The sequence below is a fragment of the Chelonoidis abingdonii genome, chromosome 16 (assembly GCF_003597395.2).
Source record: "Chelonoidis abingdonii isolate Lonesome George chromosome 16, CheloAbing_2.0, whole genome shotgun sequence".
In the NCBI taxonomy this organism is placed as follows: domain Eukaryota; kingdom Metazoa; phylum Chordata; order Testudines; family Testudinidae; genus Chelonoidis; species Chelonoidis abingdonii.
The window spans coordinates 12,511,243-12,528,020 of NC_133784.1; the positions used below are offsets into that span (position 1 = coordinate 12,511,243).

Below are 16,778 nucleotides of genomic sequence, written 5' to 3' on the forward strand. Positions count from 1 at the left end.
CAGACACCCTAGATCTTCAAATGCTCTAACAGACACAACTACTTACATATAGCCAAGTGAGCCATAGGGCTCAGAGACACAGATTTTTAAATATATACACAAGAGGCTTTTTCCTTCAAATTGATACTCATCCACACTCCAGGTTTTCCTCTCTCAAGAGGCTTTCTGGCACCACCTGCTCCTGTTCTTTCAAATACTAGAGAAATGTTTCCATTGCAGAGGCCTTCAGACTCTTCCCCTTCCTTTCCCAGTGTGCTTTATGAGGCATTGGAAGAGCAGCCCTTCCGTCTCCCACTCTGGGAGAGGAGTATATTTGTTGTGTACCATGTACTGTCTAGTTTCCTGTCAAGCATTATTCTTTTCAACCTTCATATTTTACCCCCTTTTCTAGTTTTGAGGAAAAAACTCTATCCTAGCCTGGCAATACTGGGTGGGAAAGAGGAGCATTCCTTCTTCTCTAAGGGCTCCCCTCCCTAGCAAACCAATAGAGACCAAGCCATTTGTTCAAAATATATGGCTTCTCTTTCCTAATTCTAGTGATACTCCGTCACACCAGGGCAAATGCACCATAACTTCTTGACTGAAATCTAGCAGCTGACATGGAAGCCAATGGTGGTTTATGTAGTGTAGACCAGTGGTTTTCAAACTAGGGCTGCCACTTGTTCAGGGAAAACCCCTGGTGGGCTGGGCTGGTTTGTTTACCTGCCGCGTCCACAGGTTCGGCCAATCGAGATTCCCACTGGCCATGGTACACTGCTCCAGGCCAATGGGGGTTGCAGGGTGGGCAGCCAGCAAGTCCCTCAGCCCACACTGCTTCCTGCAGCCCCTATTGGCCTGGAGCAGCAAACCGCCAGTGGGAGCCGCGATCAGCCAAACATGCAGATGCAGCAGGTAAACAAACTGGCCCGGCCCACCAGGGGCTTTCTCTGAACAAGCGGCAGCCCTAGTCTGAGAACCACTGTTGTCCACTGAGAACTGCTTGAGACTGCCAAACTCACGACACATACAGGAGCAGCGCCAGGGTTTTTGGCGCCCTAGGCGGGGGTCCTTCCGCGCTCCCGGTCGTTGGCGGCAATTCTGCGGTGGTGGGGGTCCTTCTGCGCTCCCAGTCTTCAGAGCACTTCAGCGGCGGGTCCCAGAGAGAGTGAAGGACCCGCCACAGAATTGCCACCGAAGACCCGGAGTGTGGAAGAACCCCTCTGCCACCGAAGACATGGAGCGTGAAGGACCTCCCACCGCCAAATTGCCGCTGAGGGTCACAAAATGCCGCCCTCCCAAATCCTGGCGCCCTAGGCGACCGCCTGGGTCGCCTAAATGGAAGCGCCGGCCCTGGACACATAGGTCCCTTAACTGTAGGTCCCTTAAATGGACAGTCCTGTTTTGGGGGACTTTTTCTTATATAGGCGCCTATTACCCCCCACTCCCTGTCCTGTTTTTCGCAGTTGCTATCTAGTAACCCTATTTAACTACAATCAGCTAGCAAAAGCCTTTTCACGTGACAATGCTGGGCAGACTTGGACTAGTAACTTACAGATACAGGGTTGTCTGTCTGGTTGCTTGGTGCTATGAGGTAGGTGCTGTGGCTCACCCCCAACGTGGCGATGTTTCAGTACTGGCTCGATACACTGTCTCCATAACTGCTTAGGATCCACCTTCGAGCTGAAAAGCAGTCTCTAAATGTCATAATATAAACTGGCAGAGGAGAAGAGCCCACCTCTAGTTATCATCTGAGATTAAGGTGCAATTGAATTATTACATTGGATCTCCTAAGGAAGGACCCTCTCTTCCTCTGCTCCATCAAGCCAAGATATCAGATGGCTGGAAAGGGCTCTTCTCCTGATGGAGTTTAGTTGATTAATTTCCCTCTCTCTCCTACAAGTCCCTATTCCCCTTGTACTCCTGTTCACCCCTCTCCTGCAGGAAGGGTTATTTTTAGCTGCGATAAACATTCTGAGGTTTATTTCATTGCAGTTTCATGAGGACAATGTGTTTCTCTTCACTTTGGTTCCTGAAAGACGCTGGCCTATGGTAGAACAGCTCTGCCTTCCTGTTCCGGCTCATCACAGGGGAATAGGCAGAGGGTGTGCAGGAGAACTGAGGTTCCTGCCTGTCCAATCCAGGAGAAGCACTCAGGGATCCAGATTCAGGGAGTTCAGCGGCTTGGGGGTAGGCCAGCCAGGCATGGGGTGCTCAGTGGGCCTGGATTTAAAGTGCCATTGCACCCCAGGCCCAGAAACACATGTGAGCAGGAGAATCCAGCACAAAAACTCATTCAAAGGTGTTTCAGCTGCAGTTCTTTATAGTGACGTTACAGCTAAAAAAGGAAGGCAGCTCCCAATTTTGTCAGGACTGCAGTAATAAGACTAAGGGCAGAACAGAATCTTCTGCTGCAAAACCGCTCAGTGTAACTCCCCTACGTTTCTGATCTTAATGGAATGGCAACAGGAACCGAGGCAGCCCATTAATCACTAGAAGATAAACAGCAGCAGCAAACCAGTTACACAGAGTACAAATCCATTGCAGGACAGGAGAGTAATCTGCTGTCCTCTACAGTCTTGCGGCTGTGTGTAGTGCTGGACTGGCTGAGCAGCATGTGCAGGCGCACTCAGGATGAAATGGTTCCCCATCCCTCAGCTCAGGCTGAGTTAGTTTATTATAAACCTTTTTCTTGGTTTGGCTCTTGCACTCCCAACTGCTGGTGGGCTCTAACCCCAAACTCGGGCATGCTGGGAGATGACACGTCTGCTGGCCTTGGGACACTTTTCCCCCTGCCAAAGTCCTCAGGCCCCTGGATGTTTGTTGCCTTAGGTTTGGTTGTGGGTCTTTTTTTTTAACTCCCTGTTTATATGGCTGGACAAGTGGCTTCCTCGCACATGCAGATATTTCTGTTAACACTGGTTTGTCACTGTGAGCATTCATGGGAAAGTGTCACATTAACCCCTGGCAAGGGGAACTCCCAGCCTTCAGGAGACAGAAGGACAAGCTGACTTTCCAGCCACGTTTGACTCACAGGTGTTGCCCTAGCTTGCTGATCACTTGGCCTGGGAGCCAGGAGCACTGTCACTGAGTTAGTGAGTCACTCAACTCTTCTGGGCCTCCATTTCCTGTCTCTAAAATGGTGCTAATCATCCTGACCTACCAGGGGTGCTGCATTTCTGTGCTTCCAGGTCCTCAGAGAAGAGGTAACAGGGAAATGCATGTAATTATCAGACATTGCCTAATTCATTGTTGAATAAAGAGTGCCGAAGCTGTAGGCAGCTCAAAGGATGGGCTATTCTTTTACTTCTTGCCCCTATTAATGGGCAGGCCACTGGGGAGGAGGGTGATCATTTAACCCTTGGTCCAGGACAAGAGGTTTAATAAATCACTGGTGACATATCGCAGTGGATTGTAATGATTACTGTGGAAATGTCCCAAGGATTGACAGCTTCATGTCAGTGTGTCCAGGGCAAAGAATTAGGATGGAATTAAATGTCCTTTATGCTTATTTGATGGTCTGTATTGTGTGCCCCAAGGGAAGAACTGTGACTTAGTGTCCCATACATAATAAGCATCCACCCCAAAAGGGATGGAATGCTGTTCTATATGCTTCCACTGAAACCGTGATGTATCCAGTGTCCTGAGGGACATTCACAGCTCTATTGAAGCGAAATTGTATTGGGTCTGAAAGAATCTCTTAATCGAGAGGGTAGAGTAGAATAGAGCTGGAATACAGCATGTTCCTTAGTTGGGCTATCCCAAAGCAGTTTGCAAAGTAATATGATGATAACAGGAATCTTTATACTCTTTAATGCTGCTGTTAAAAGGTATCAAGAGAAGGTATCAAGAAGGTTGACCAACTGATCAACCAAAGCAGGCAATGTAGGTTTTATTCCTTACACATTGTAAAGCAGTTACTAAGCAGCAACCAGAAACCTGGCCTCCCTGCTTCTTTCCACACCTAATGTTATATTTTGCTGTAGACTTTTAAGAATCTGCAAAACCCACTATAGATCTTGCTATGCCGGACAACTTTCCTGTGTGGTACGTGGATACGTAGGCCAGATCTATGCTACAAACTTTTGCCAGCCTAGCTTGTTGCAGGGGTGTAAAGAGGTGTGACCCCAGACCAACAAAGCGGTGCTTGCAAAAACTCTTAGTATGGATGTGTTTATACCAGCAAAATCCTCTGGTGGGGGGCAGGCATAAGCTATATCAGCAAAAGCACATTTTCACTGGCATAAGCTATGTCCTCACTAGGAGCACTTTGCCAATATAGTATCTTGGTATCGTTATACTGCCAAAACACTCCTAGCATAGACATGGCATAAGGCAATAGGTGCTACAGAAGAGGTTTTTTTTTAAGAAAAAATAATCACACATTTTGGTGAGGGTGGGGTTGAAGCTCATTTACCTAGAAATTCTATCTGAAGAAAATCTTAACATTTAAACAAATGACCTGGTAAAATGGAGCGAGATTCCGTGTTTGTCTAATCTGTACATACCTGTAGTACTGATCTGTATTCACTGATGCCTCATCTGATCCTGCAGCCCTCACTCTTAGGCATATTCCTATTGATTTCAAAGATGTTACTCACATGTACAGCCTCGGGACCTGGCCTATATCAACATGGTAGAAACTGCACTGCTGAAGCTAAAAATGTACAATGAATTCTGACACCCTGGTTGAGGTGGAGGCAGCAGTCAGAAATAAAGATTGCACACAGAACCATGCAGAGAAATGAGAGCCAAACACCACCTGTTAAAGCCCTTTCTCTGACAACCTAAGATCAACATCCTATACTCAACTGAATGAAACACACAAGAACTGTCTCTTCCACTCATGGAATGAAGATTTAGGGCCAGATACTGGCTTTGAAGATTTAGGCCTGGACTAAACAGGTTTGGGGTTTTTTTTAGGACTAATACACTATTTTGGTGTGATTTTTTTTTTTTAATCCTGAAATAATCAAACCAGGCCAGTTCTTAGAATGGATACAGTTACACTGCTATAAAGGGGCTTAAATCAGTATAGCTTATGCCTGTAAACTGAGTTTTTCAACCGATAGTGGTACCAAAACTGCAGCCAAGCCCTTAGTATCTTACCCTCCATCCAGCCATGCAACTTCAGCTGATGTCACTAAGCTTTGTATGCAGATGGAAGGCAGCATATGACTCAGACATTGCTGAAGACATAAAGGGGCCTTTCAATTAGTAAGCCAGCTTAAGGCAGCCCCTAATCAAGAGAAATGAGAATGATGCACAGCACCAAAGGTAAGAAACAATGAGGCACTTAATTTGGATGTAATGCACTCTACCTATCTCTAGCTTCGGTGGAGTGACTGCCGCATAGCTGATATATTTTACAATCTGCCAGCATTTCTGTAATGCATCTTTTTCTTTTGAGAGAAAGAGAAGGGATTGTAACTTACATAGACATTTATTTTGTGATGAACATCAACAAAGACCAACACAGTCCAGTGGAATTTTGGTTTGGGGCTGACATTTTTTTTCAAAATCAGTGCGGAGTGGAGTGAGCAGCAGTGTCTTGAAGTGAGAATACTGAAAATGCCAGTGGAGTTTGATACCCTTATGTGCCCGCCTCTCCAAAGACAGGCTCAATTGATTATTCCAAGATTCCACAAGAGGGTGGTTTGCTTTGAAGGAGGTGTATGGTCTTAAAGTGCAAACCCCCAGCACTGGAGGGGTTTAGTGTCAACTGCATCTGGCAACAAGATTTCCTGAGTGTTTTTTTCTCTAAGCGATTCATACTTTAAAAAAAAAATCTGGCAATAAATCCATTATGCAGCACAGATCACCTGACAATAAAACAAGCCGATGATCTCAGAGCACAATGTACAGAAGAAAAGGAGATACAATACATTTCCGTGGACAGTCCCTAGATTGCTATGACTCAGGAGAGCGCATCTCTGTGATCTATGCTAGAACTTGCTTCCCCAACTCCTCAGTCTGACAAAGCTGGAGTTTATGGACCTTGCAACATGCCCTGAAGGTCAATTTGTTTATGCAGTCATTGTTTGAGGGGGGCAGTGTGTGTGTGTGTGGAGGGGTGTTACTGTTTGTAGTGAGGAAGAGCTTCCTTGTTAGCTGATCCTGTAATTCCTCCATCAACAGCCCTCCCGCTTGGCAAATCAGTGCACAGAAGATTTGCAGGATTGGGTCCGTGGGCTAGCTGATATCTTGCATTGTAAATGTGCCAAAAGATAGTTGATCCGTGTTTATAAATAGTGGGGAAGAGAAGGGATAATTAAAATCTATCAATAACTAGCACCCATCACAACAAAATATATCAATATAGGGCCCAATCCCAGGTTCTGAATTCCCTGTGCAACACATCCTCAAATGTCCTTGCTTACAGTCCCAAAGCTAACTACATTCCAAACGCAGTGTCCCTCTTGCTTACTGTTGCAAATTATCAAAAATCATCATGATGGTGAGATTCTAGAATAATTTTTTTGTTCTTCATTTTGAGTCTCTGTCATACATTGCTTCCCACATTTGAGCCTCGGAAGGTGTGGAATTTTGGGTGCGTAAGAAAAACAGGATCAGGTCCATAATTAATTTGTCATACAATTATTGTCCCTAGGAAAATCTTTTCAAAATAGCTAAATAACCAAAACTTCCTATTTGCTAGTTTATGTCCACATTAGTTAAACAATTCAATGATTCATCCTACTTCTGGAATTAAAATGGTTGCCCTGAGAAATATCTTGACCTCATCAATATCAAAATCTGTAATTGCTTACCACCTAATGTAACACACAACTTAGTGACACTAAGTACAGATTCCTAAGGATTTGTAGCCTGCATTCACTGGTAGGAGTGCATAATCCCCAGTTTGTTCTAGTGTTAACAGACATCTGAGCCAATACACTGAGCGTCCTGAATAGGAGGCAGAGGCATTTTTTTTAATACCATCATTTAAACCCACCAACAAAAAATTAATCCACAGAACCCTTTTAAACTTGACATGAAAGTGTATATATGACCCTTTATCTTACACCTAAAATTTCCTTTGACCTTAGCATGGATTCTGTACACAGATCAGGAGTATTATATGACCCTGTGAATCAAACTTAAACCGAAGGTATTGATTCAAATTTGGTCCAACATTTAGGTTTTGTAAAATGGACATTTTGCTGTTAACTTCAGTTGCACCAGGATCAAAGCCAACCTAATACAAAACCTCAGACCCCAACAGAAACGAGCCAGGAATTTATTTTGACAGCAAATTAAACAAATGCAAATGTCCCTGCAGTATCTGTAGACCAAACGCAGCAGCATCGAAAACCCAAAAATTAAACTAATGGAACAAAGGGGAAATTAATTTCATGTGATTTTCCATGTCCAAACTCAGAAACAAACAGAAAAAAAATGGCTACAAATAAATAAAGTATTTTAAAAGTGTTCTAATCTGTGGTCTTTTTAGTAAAAATGGGTAAATAAATGTGTTTAAAATAAGATTTTTAAACTGACAAATTCTTTAAATTCACAAAACCAGGTGGCTGAATCTCCATTCTCCCGTGACCATATATTTTATACAAGGATCACTTGTTATTTAGCACCACTATATATTTAAGGATCACTAAAAAAGACTTGTTACAAAATATGTTGTGTCCCTCCCTGATGCAGTGGGGATAGATAAAGATGGCGTGCAGACATCAGGGATACCTTTAATTAGAAATGTGTTTTTAAAAAATGTAAGTTAAAAGTAATTTCCGGTCCTATGCTGGCTCATTTGATTTAACAATCGCACTTTCCTATTTTCAAATTTCAGTCCCCTGTCGCTGTGTGATAGGCCCAACCAGTGAGAGGAAGCAGATTGACTGTGGGCCCGATCTAGCAAGCAGCACAGGGTAGGCAGATCCCTGCACTCCTGGGAAGCCCCACTGACCTGAGTGGCAGCAAATAGAGGCAGGGAACTGCCTGTGTGGAACAGTTTGGAGGCTCAGGGCCTCTGTGTGGAAACAATGAAACAGACCATACAAAGTGCTACTGAATGCACAGAACGAATAAACTAAAACAGAGATTTTTCTCCAATCTTTCAGTTACTGGACTCTTAAGCATCAGAACATTATTTCAGAGAAATGGCATTTTTTAATTCGGTGTCCCTTTAATTCAGGATATCTCAAATAGCCACTGATTTTAGGGGCCAGTCTGAGACATCGAGGGCCCAGTAGTCGTAACTGGTACGCGCCCACAATTCCAGTCGAGGGCAATAGGAGCTGTGGAGTGATTGGCATCATGGCAAAATCCAGCCCAAACTGTGACACTGGGCACTAGAAATTAACGGCTATGGATACATCTACACTGCAAAAACAAAAAACGCATCAGCGGGTCTCAGAGCCTGGGTAAAGGGATTTGGGTGTGCTACCGGGCTAAAACCAGCAGTGTAGACATTTCCACAGGGCTGGATCCCAGGCTCCAAAACCCAGCCTCATCGCCAGGTGATAGAGCCCAGGCTCGGGCCTGAATCAATTGACTTGGGCTCTGAGATTCACTGCTGCTGGGGGGCAGTTTCCAGTGTCTCTGCCTGCTCCTCCAGCTGTAAAATGGGGATAATCCCACTTGCCTGCCTCACAGACAGTCTGTGAAATGTAACTGCTTGCAGAGCATTCAGAGATGGTGGACAGTGCACCAGAGTGGGTCTCAAGAGACCTGGGTTCTACTTCCAGTTCCACCACTGGCCTGCTGGGTGACCTTGAGCAAGACACTTCACTGCTCTGTGCTTCAGTTTCCCCATCTGCAGAAGGGGGATAATGATACCCACCTCCCTTGTAAAGGGCTTTGAGAGCTACTGATGAAGTGCTACAAAATACTAGGAAGTGTTATTAAAGGAAAGGCACCTAAGAGCAAATTAAACGTGTATGGGCCCAATCCTGTTCCTACTGAAATTAGTGGCAAAGCTACCCCTGGATTCATCAGTGCAGGATTGGGCATTTTTGTGCAAATATGTAGGGAAATAAACTGAATGAAAGTTCTGACTGACCCAGTTGTGAGAGAGGGGGGAAGACTTCCCATAATAATTAATATCTCATCTAAACACTTTTCACTAGTGGAGCTCAAAGCACTTTACAAAGGTGGTCAGTACCTTTATCCTCATTTTACAAATGGTGATCCCCATACAAGCTTTTTAAATCTAACAGTAACAGGATCATTTCTCAGTAGCTCTCTAATGCTAAAGAGCTGATCTATTTCCCTACAGAAAGGCAATGTTTAAATATTTAATTACTGTACATACTGCAAAATGACAGCTCTGTATATGAAGATATAACAGGAATCTCTGCTCTGGCTAAATCATATTCACCCTCTTGCTGGAGGCCTTCCCTTAGGTTAGACTGAGATGTTGATTTCAGACAACTCTGCTAGAGAAGAGCCATGTTGCCCTATACACTCCCCCCAACCTTTCTCTTGGCCCTCAGACTATTGATCCTTCAGTAACAGACATGGGGCTCCCTTAAATACATCAAGGAGTCCAGCAGCTAATAACCAGCTTCATTCAATTCCCAGTCACATTATTATCCAATCTGCCAGAGGCATTAATATTCAGAGGTGAAATGGGAGGGAGGGCAAGGGTGCCGGGGAGGGGGAGCACAAATAGGAAGAGGGGAAATCAAACTGCAGCCTGGCGTCATCAGAATCCTCTTTTCTAGTCTTCTAGAAAATCAACTAATTTCAGCAATGTGTTGACAGGAGATTCTTTCTGAATAGCCTTGGCATTAACTTTGGTTCCAATTTGTAAACATGGAGCATGAGCAGATGAATGGAGTGACAGAATACTGCACAGAATTTCTGCTCCTGGTCCCCTCTCTGCATCGATTCCAAACAGGAGGTTCACTCCTGCCAGGTGCTGCGTGCTCTCAGCTCCCAGCGAGCTCAACAGATGTGCAGGGTGCTCAATACCTTTTAGAACCAGGCCCCAAATAACTAACAGCATTTATCTTCCTCTTTAAAAAAGGGAGGAAATAATTGAGCCCCCACCCAGTTACACTCCAGTTTTTTCTAGGCTACCTTATAGTTCAAGTCTCCTCTCGCATTCACGACCATTTCCCTAGACCAGGTCTGCAGAACCACCATAATCCCCCATTCCCAAATCAGGGCTCCAGCCCTCATTCACTGTCTAATAGGCCAGATTCACCATTTGTGCTCATCTCCTGTCCCTACAAGCCAAGGTTCATATTCTGGGTGACATCCTCTCCGTGGGGGTCACGGCTTAGATCCCATATTCATCCCATCCTCTGGGTCAGATCTCCTATTTCTGGTTCCTCCCTCTTTCTTTTTGGCAGAGTCTCTGTACTCAGGTTCACCTCTCTATCATAAGTTTTTGGGATGCTGTTCACAGAGGGAGGAGCATTTCCTCGTATTGTTTCTGATTGCATGCAGGGAATATTACCCCACATTCGACATATCCACAAGTTGTAACTATCTGACAGGAGTTTGGTAGCCTCAGTATGTGGAGCCAGTTCCCAGCAGGCACGTGTCCAACACAATCACACATCACCACCAGTTTATACCACTTGTCCCCCTTCTTAGCATATCACAGCAGACAGAGGCCAGGGATTCAGCATGTTGTGAAGGCACAACTCCCCTCCGCACCATCACTGTGGGTCCTCCTGGTCATAGTGGAAGTTTGGCAGGACAGGATGTGGATAAGTTGTTCTGATGACTTCTCTCCCGCCAGTTCTACCTGTTCTGTGGATCAATAGATTTCAGTTGGCTAGCCACTTAGCCCAGCACTTTTCCCACACAGGGAATGCTAAAGGAGCTCCAAGCGAGCATCACTAAGGGCATCTCTAGGTACCCTCTGCCAGGAGAGGGTCTGGCTGCATTTCAGCAGCTGTGTCCTTTAATCTAGATCAGGGAATTTAATGAAGACACTGAAATCTTGACCTTCTCTGAGGGCATGGGCTACAGAGGAATGCACTACATGTTTCGGACTGTTCCATCTCAAAGGAATCTCTGAGCTACCTCCTCCAAGAGATTAGCAACAAAGCTATCCATTCCTCCGCATACACCGTAGGGTTTGGTCTTTGCACTGCTTTAGTGATGCCAGTTTAAGCTAAATTGATAGAAGGCCTGCAAGTAGGTTTAAGGGTACCACCTTTTGGGGGAGAGGTGCCAGTGTGACTATGTATCTAAACCCTTTTAGTTTGATTGTGCAACTTGGGTGTGGACAAGGCCTTTGGCAGATGGAGAACTAGGGTTTGTCTGCTCAAGTGGCCCCTGCTAAACTCAAATCCTTGAGCTTCAGCTGCATAAGCCTCATGTAATGTAACCTCTCTAGCTCTAGTTCCAGCTAGATGTCTGGTCTGATATTTAGCTGTGAACAGAGGTATACTAACTAGAGTAGTGGTCTTGCAAGAGTTTGAGGTTATCCCTATGCACACAAACCAATTACACCCTCTGGGGGTTAGCTCTAGGCTTGCCCAAGAAAATCAAAAGCTGCCTTTAACAGTAACAAAAAGCTGGATAGAAAGTGGCTGAATTTTCATGGTAACATTGTTGAAAATTTGAGAAAGGTCCTCAGACTGTAACCCCAAACCTGTGCAAGCAACTTCCCGGTGGTCCCAGGGAGGTGCAGAAAGACAGATCCTCTGGCTAGGGGTCTGCAGAGACCAGCCCTAGGCAATAAAGCAAAGGCTGGGGGGACTGGGGCAGAACCTCAGTGCATCCTACATGCAGGTGGGGTAAATTTCATCCCCTAGCTGCAGCTAGCTGGGCTTGCTCGCTAGCCAGACCAGGCCCATCCCTGATATTTCTGCCTCTCTTCTCCGACTCCCCTTGGCCCAGGGTTTCACGGAGCAAACGCTGCTTCCAGCGATCGGCCCCCCTTACTACTTCCACCGCGGCCTAAGGGAGAATCCAGGCCAGGCTCGTTGCCTCCTAGCAGGCTGCCCCGGGGCGCGCTTTTCCCGGGAGGAGAAGCTGGCTGCAGGAGAGGCCCCGATCCAGTGGACTAGCCCCGGCTCGGCAGCACAGAGCGGGCCCCTTCCCAGGGGAAAAGGCGCGGGGTAAGTGGCTGCTTATAAAGGGGGAGTTTGCCCTGGGGAGGGGGCGGCCCAGTTCCCCCGGCAGAGGCTGCGGGCAGCATGGGGCAGCTCTGGTGCATGCGGCCCCGCCCGGGGAAAGAGCCCCTCGGGCAGAGGACGGGCTCTGGGCTCCAGCCAGGGGCCCGACCAACCCTCCCCGCTGTCACTGCGGGACTCACCCCGTCCCGGGACTGCCTGAGGCAGGGCCTGACACGTTCCCTGCAGCTAGAGCCCCCCGCTCCGCATCCTGCAGCGCCCCGGGTGCCCGGCCGCTCCACCTCAATCGGGAGCCCCCCGCCTGCGGACCTGGGCGCCGAACCCACCGGCCAGCGGGCTGCTACTGCATCAAGCCGCCCAACAATGTCTGGAGCCGGGTGGCCAGGACAGGCCGCAGCCCCGTTGCCACCAGCGCCTCGGCTCCTTTCAGTGGAGGCTTGAACGAAGGAGCCGCGGCGCCCTGCCCTAGGAGGGGGCCTCCGGCTGCTTGCGGGGGCTGCGGGGGGGAAGCTGCGTTCTCTGTAGGGCCGGATCAAAGCCCCACTAGTCTGCTCTCTCCTCCCCCTGAACACCCTTCCCCTCCGCACCCCCAGCCAGAGGCAGCGCCTGGCCCAGGAAAGAACCACTGCTCTTCTCAGCCTCCTCCTGGCTTGTGGAGGCAGGTGGGGAGGCGCTGGGACCTCCAGGGCCCTGAGGACGAGCCAGGTGCCCGAGACCAGGAGACCCACAGGCAGGGAGGGCCCCGTGGGGGCTGATCTGGAGGGCCCGGCCCTGGCGGAGGTCCGTGTTCCTTAGCAGTGCATGGGCGGTTTTATACCTGCCGGCTGCTCGGCTAGGAGAGACGCTGTTTCTGGAACCCCCGCGGTGTTAGAGAACAGGGCTAGGGGGGCTGGGTTCCCCTTCTGCTCCGCTCGCCAGTTCTGCAGAGAAAGCGCACAGGGCTGGCGGGTGTGACACTGGAGAAGGCATCTGCAGCCCCGTGAGCAAAGCAGCGAAACAGGACAGCGCTTCTCGCAGCCAGCCCCTGGGGACCCCGATCCAGCAGCTGCAATGGAAGGAGAGCCCCCCTTCCCAGCGATGGGGTAAGGGGGCCTGACACTCTCTTAGAGGGTCACCCTAAAGGAACTATATATACACAACTCTAGAAGGCCACCCACTAGAGTCACTCCGTACAATCGGATGCAAATATAGTAACTGCTTGTGATTTGGCCTGCTACAATCCGGCCCGGTGCAAATGCTTTTCTCCGCCGTGAAAGTGCTGGGCGAGTTCTGGGCATATACCTATCCTGTTTGTGGGCATGAATCTAGAGAGAGAATTGCAAGGAACGGACAGGCTCGCGTGGGTGCGCTCCGAACTGGATAATAAACATTTAAAGCAGAGGCCACGCTGCAGGATTCTACCAAATATTCGTTGAATGAAATTTAACTTGGGTCTGGAAAAATTTCTGTCGCTTTCGATTATTGCAAGTAGTCAATAGTGTACAGAGAAACACGCTATTTATTGCTATATTGTATACACACTATTTCCCTGTTATTAGACTAATATACACAATTACTGATTGTACACTATAATTCATATTATATTGTACACTTTTCTGTGATTAGTAGAATACAAACCGCTAACACACAGGATTTAATTATTTTATACTAGAATTGATACTATATTATATACACACATGGTTTCCTTGTGTGTATATTAGTTGTCTATATTCTACTAACAATATTTACTTATTATTTTATATTAGAATTGATATGATTTGTTCTGTATACACGCTACTTACTCGTCTGTATTGTACAATGTAAATCTAAACACTTTACTAAAATTAAATGATTGCTACTATATATAGTGTGTACATATACGTAATTTAGCGCTAGTAAATCGGGCATATTTAGCGTCAAATTTTATACGATGTAAAATTTGATATTACGTAGCAGTTTTTACTCCTGTCCATTACAAATAATGTACACATTATAATACGGGTTTTTTTAAAACGGAAGGTCTCTTTAAGAGGTCTTTGGTGGCGATTTCAGTTCATGTCAAATCTTGATGTTTAAATGTGAGGTGAATGAAAACGTGGCGTGGGGAAATGCATAATAATTGGATATGGAGAAGGTGGACGCGCCGGGCAAGGAGTTTGTTGGAGCCGCTGTTTGTCGGTAACGAAATGCGCAGCGAAATAGGATTGGAATCCGGTTTCAGTGCCCGCATTTCGGCCGGGGAACGCAGGCTTTAGAACTCGCTCTTTACTTGGAACATTTTAATGTTGAAGGAAACCCTACCGACCGCTGCTCGGGGCTGGATTCGTTCCCTGCTCTCTGGATTTTAGTTAAAGCAAGGGAGCGGTGGCAACTTTAGCTCAGCAGCCGGATTCCGCAGAAATAATGGGGGAGGGGGTAATGGAGGGGGGGTGACTCTGGCTAGGTATGCAAGGGTGCAGCACCCATGCGAGGGGGTGCAGGAGAACTGCCTAGCCCTCCCTCCCCTCAGAGCTGGGAACTGCAGGGAGGTCGCTTTGCTGTAAACAGGAGCTAGTTCGTTACATAAATATCATTTATCCAGCTGTCCAAAAGCCGTCGAGCTGCTTTCCTCTTCCCAGGCGGTGGCTCCCCGCCTCTGCTCCCCCAAACCCTCTCCCCTGGACTCTGCCACCAGCTAAGTTAGCAGCCCGGAATGGCATTATTTACAGCGAAACCCCAGCTAAATTAAACAGCTCTGCCCCTCTCTCTCGGCTAAGTGGAAAATGACTAAGTTTAGAAACGGCGGCCGGGTGTCCCGAGCTAGTGCCCTAGGAATTAAAGCCTGGCTGGACTGGAGGCGATCTAGACTGTAGAAACTGAGCAACATAAACAGACCAAAACAAGCTAGACCTTCGGAGAAGGGTCGCTTGGCTTAGCCCAGCTCCTCACAGGCCTCCACGCTGAAGCCGCTGCGCCCTGCTACCAGCCCGGCTAAGAAAGTCCGGCGAATAACATGCCTGTCTGTTTTCCAAAACCGGATTTTCAGGGCCCGATCCTGCCTTCTCCTGCTGACCCACGTAAGTGTCCCCATCACAGGGGGGCGGGCCCGCGGGGAAGTTAGAGGTGCAGAAAGACTGCAGGGCTGCGCCCATGGCAGAGCTGGCTACCTGACAGTGCCATGGGACGCGAAGGATGGACAGACACCTCTCCGTTAATCCGTTCCCGCGGGTGCTCTTTCTGCGGGACGCGAGGGCAGCTTTGCAGAAGTTGCAGGGAGCTGGCGCCTGAGTTTTAACGGGGAAAACGGGCCCGGAGAGCTGCATGCCGCAGCAAGGCGTCGCGGCGATAAGTGATTGGGGAGTACTTACAGCGGTTCCAGATGCTGGTGCTGCCGGGTGGCCTTAATCCTGGGCAAAGGAGGGCAGTTTGCCCCCGCCCCAGCGCCCGGTCTCCTCCGCGCCTGTCAGATGGTAAGTCCCCCTGGCTTGCTGCTGGGCACTCTGCGCTCTGTTAGCCTGTGACTCATGTAGAGAGGCGAGGAGGAGGAGGATTCCTGTCGACTGACTCCCATTCACTGTGGCCATTCACTTTATGGAAGGCAGCAGGCGCCCCCAGCCAGCTGCTCCCCGGCTCTGCGCGCTCAGCCCGCCCTATTTCCAGCTGCGCGCCCCAGCCCAGGCAGCGGCCCTGTCCAGCTGTGAGCCCTCAGGCACCGCCCCCAGCAACAGGAACCCAATCACAGGCCGCTGATTTGCATTCAGAGGTCCGCCCATCTAATTGTCCGCTGGGGTGGTTAGGCTCCGCCTCGTCTCCCTCTATCCCCGCCCACTAGAGCTGCGCGAAGTAAGTGGAAGGGGAGTTGCTGCGCAGGCTTTGGGATGCAAAGCTCGGTGGCGTTTCGGGGGAGCCGGCGGATTGCCGAGGCCTCAGCTGGCTGGTCCCCGCCTCTTAGCCCCCCATTCAAGGGCTGTCCCTTCCTCTTGTTCCCAAACCTTCAGCTGCTCCCACCCAGTGGGCACAGGGCTTCCACCACGTGCCCGAATGCAGAGACTTCCCTCCAGTTGCACTGTCCCTGGGGAAGGCGAGAATGGTCAACCAGCGGATTTTGCAGAGATGTCGGCATCTTTTATCCTGTTTAAGACCTGCATGGAGATAGGGTCTTTGGTAATATTCGGTACCATGGCAATGGTGTTTTTAATAAACCCCATAGAAACACAGGAAGGATTGTATTCCTTGGGTTCAAATATAAATCTCAGCTTACTTTGTAAGAAATATAGGAAGTAAGTCTCCTTCTCAGCCATAGTTTGATCCTGTTAACTGCTCTGCTGCACCATCCAATTTATAATGATTTCTTTCTATAGTTTAGCATTTAAAGTTTGGTTTCTCTAAAATCCTTCTCAGAGGCTTGCTAACTTCAATAAGATTTTGCAAAGTATTTTGAGATCTAGGAGGGAAAGCTCCTCTACTTTTGCAGCTGTATTGGGCATCTTCCCTGCTTCACAGATAGAGCCACCACACCATGGTTGTTTAGGGAAAAAGTCACATATCAAACAAGTGGTTGATCATACTGGTGGAATGCTTGTAATAAAAGGCCAAAGTGGAAGTCAATAACATACTAATAACTTGCACTGCCAATACATTCCCTTTTCTCCAAAGGTAGAGTGACTAACCCTGGAATATATGTGATATTTTCTAATTCAGTTACATTCTGCCAGCCTAAATATCCCTGGCAGTTTTACAGTCTAGTTCTTCTATTGACGTAAACTGCAAAATGTCCATTCTCTGTATGGTGGT

The 16,778-nt window shown here is 47.8% G+C and overlaps 1 protein-coding gene across 1 annotated transcript in view; it reads right to left on the reverse strand.

Annotated features, from left to right (window-relative positions):
* Positions 1 to 15,663, reverse strand: part of PITX3 (paired like homeodomain 3) — a 46,618-nt gene extending 30,955 nt beyond the window's left edge. Inside the window, exon 1 of the mRNA XM_032778223.2 lies at positions 15,353 to 15,663. The gene's annotated coding sequence lies outside the window, so the exon portion shown is untranslated. The remainder of the gene's footprint in view (positions 1 to 15,352) is intronic.
* Between the last annotated feature and the right edge of the window lie 1,115 nt (positions 15,664 to 16,778).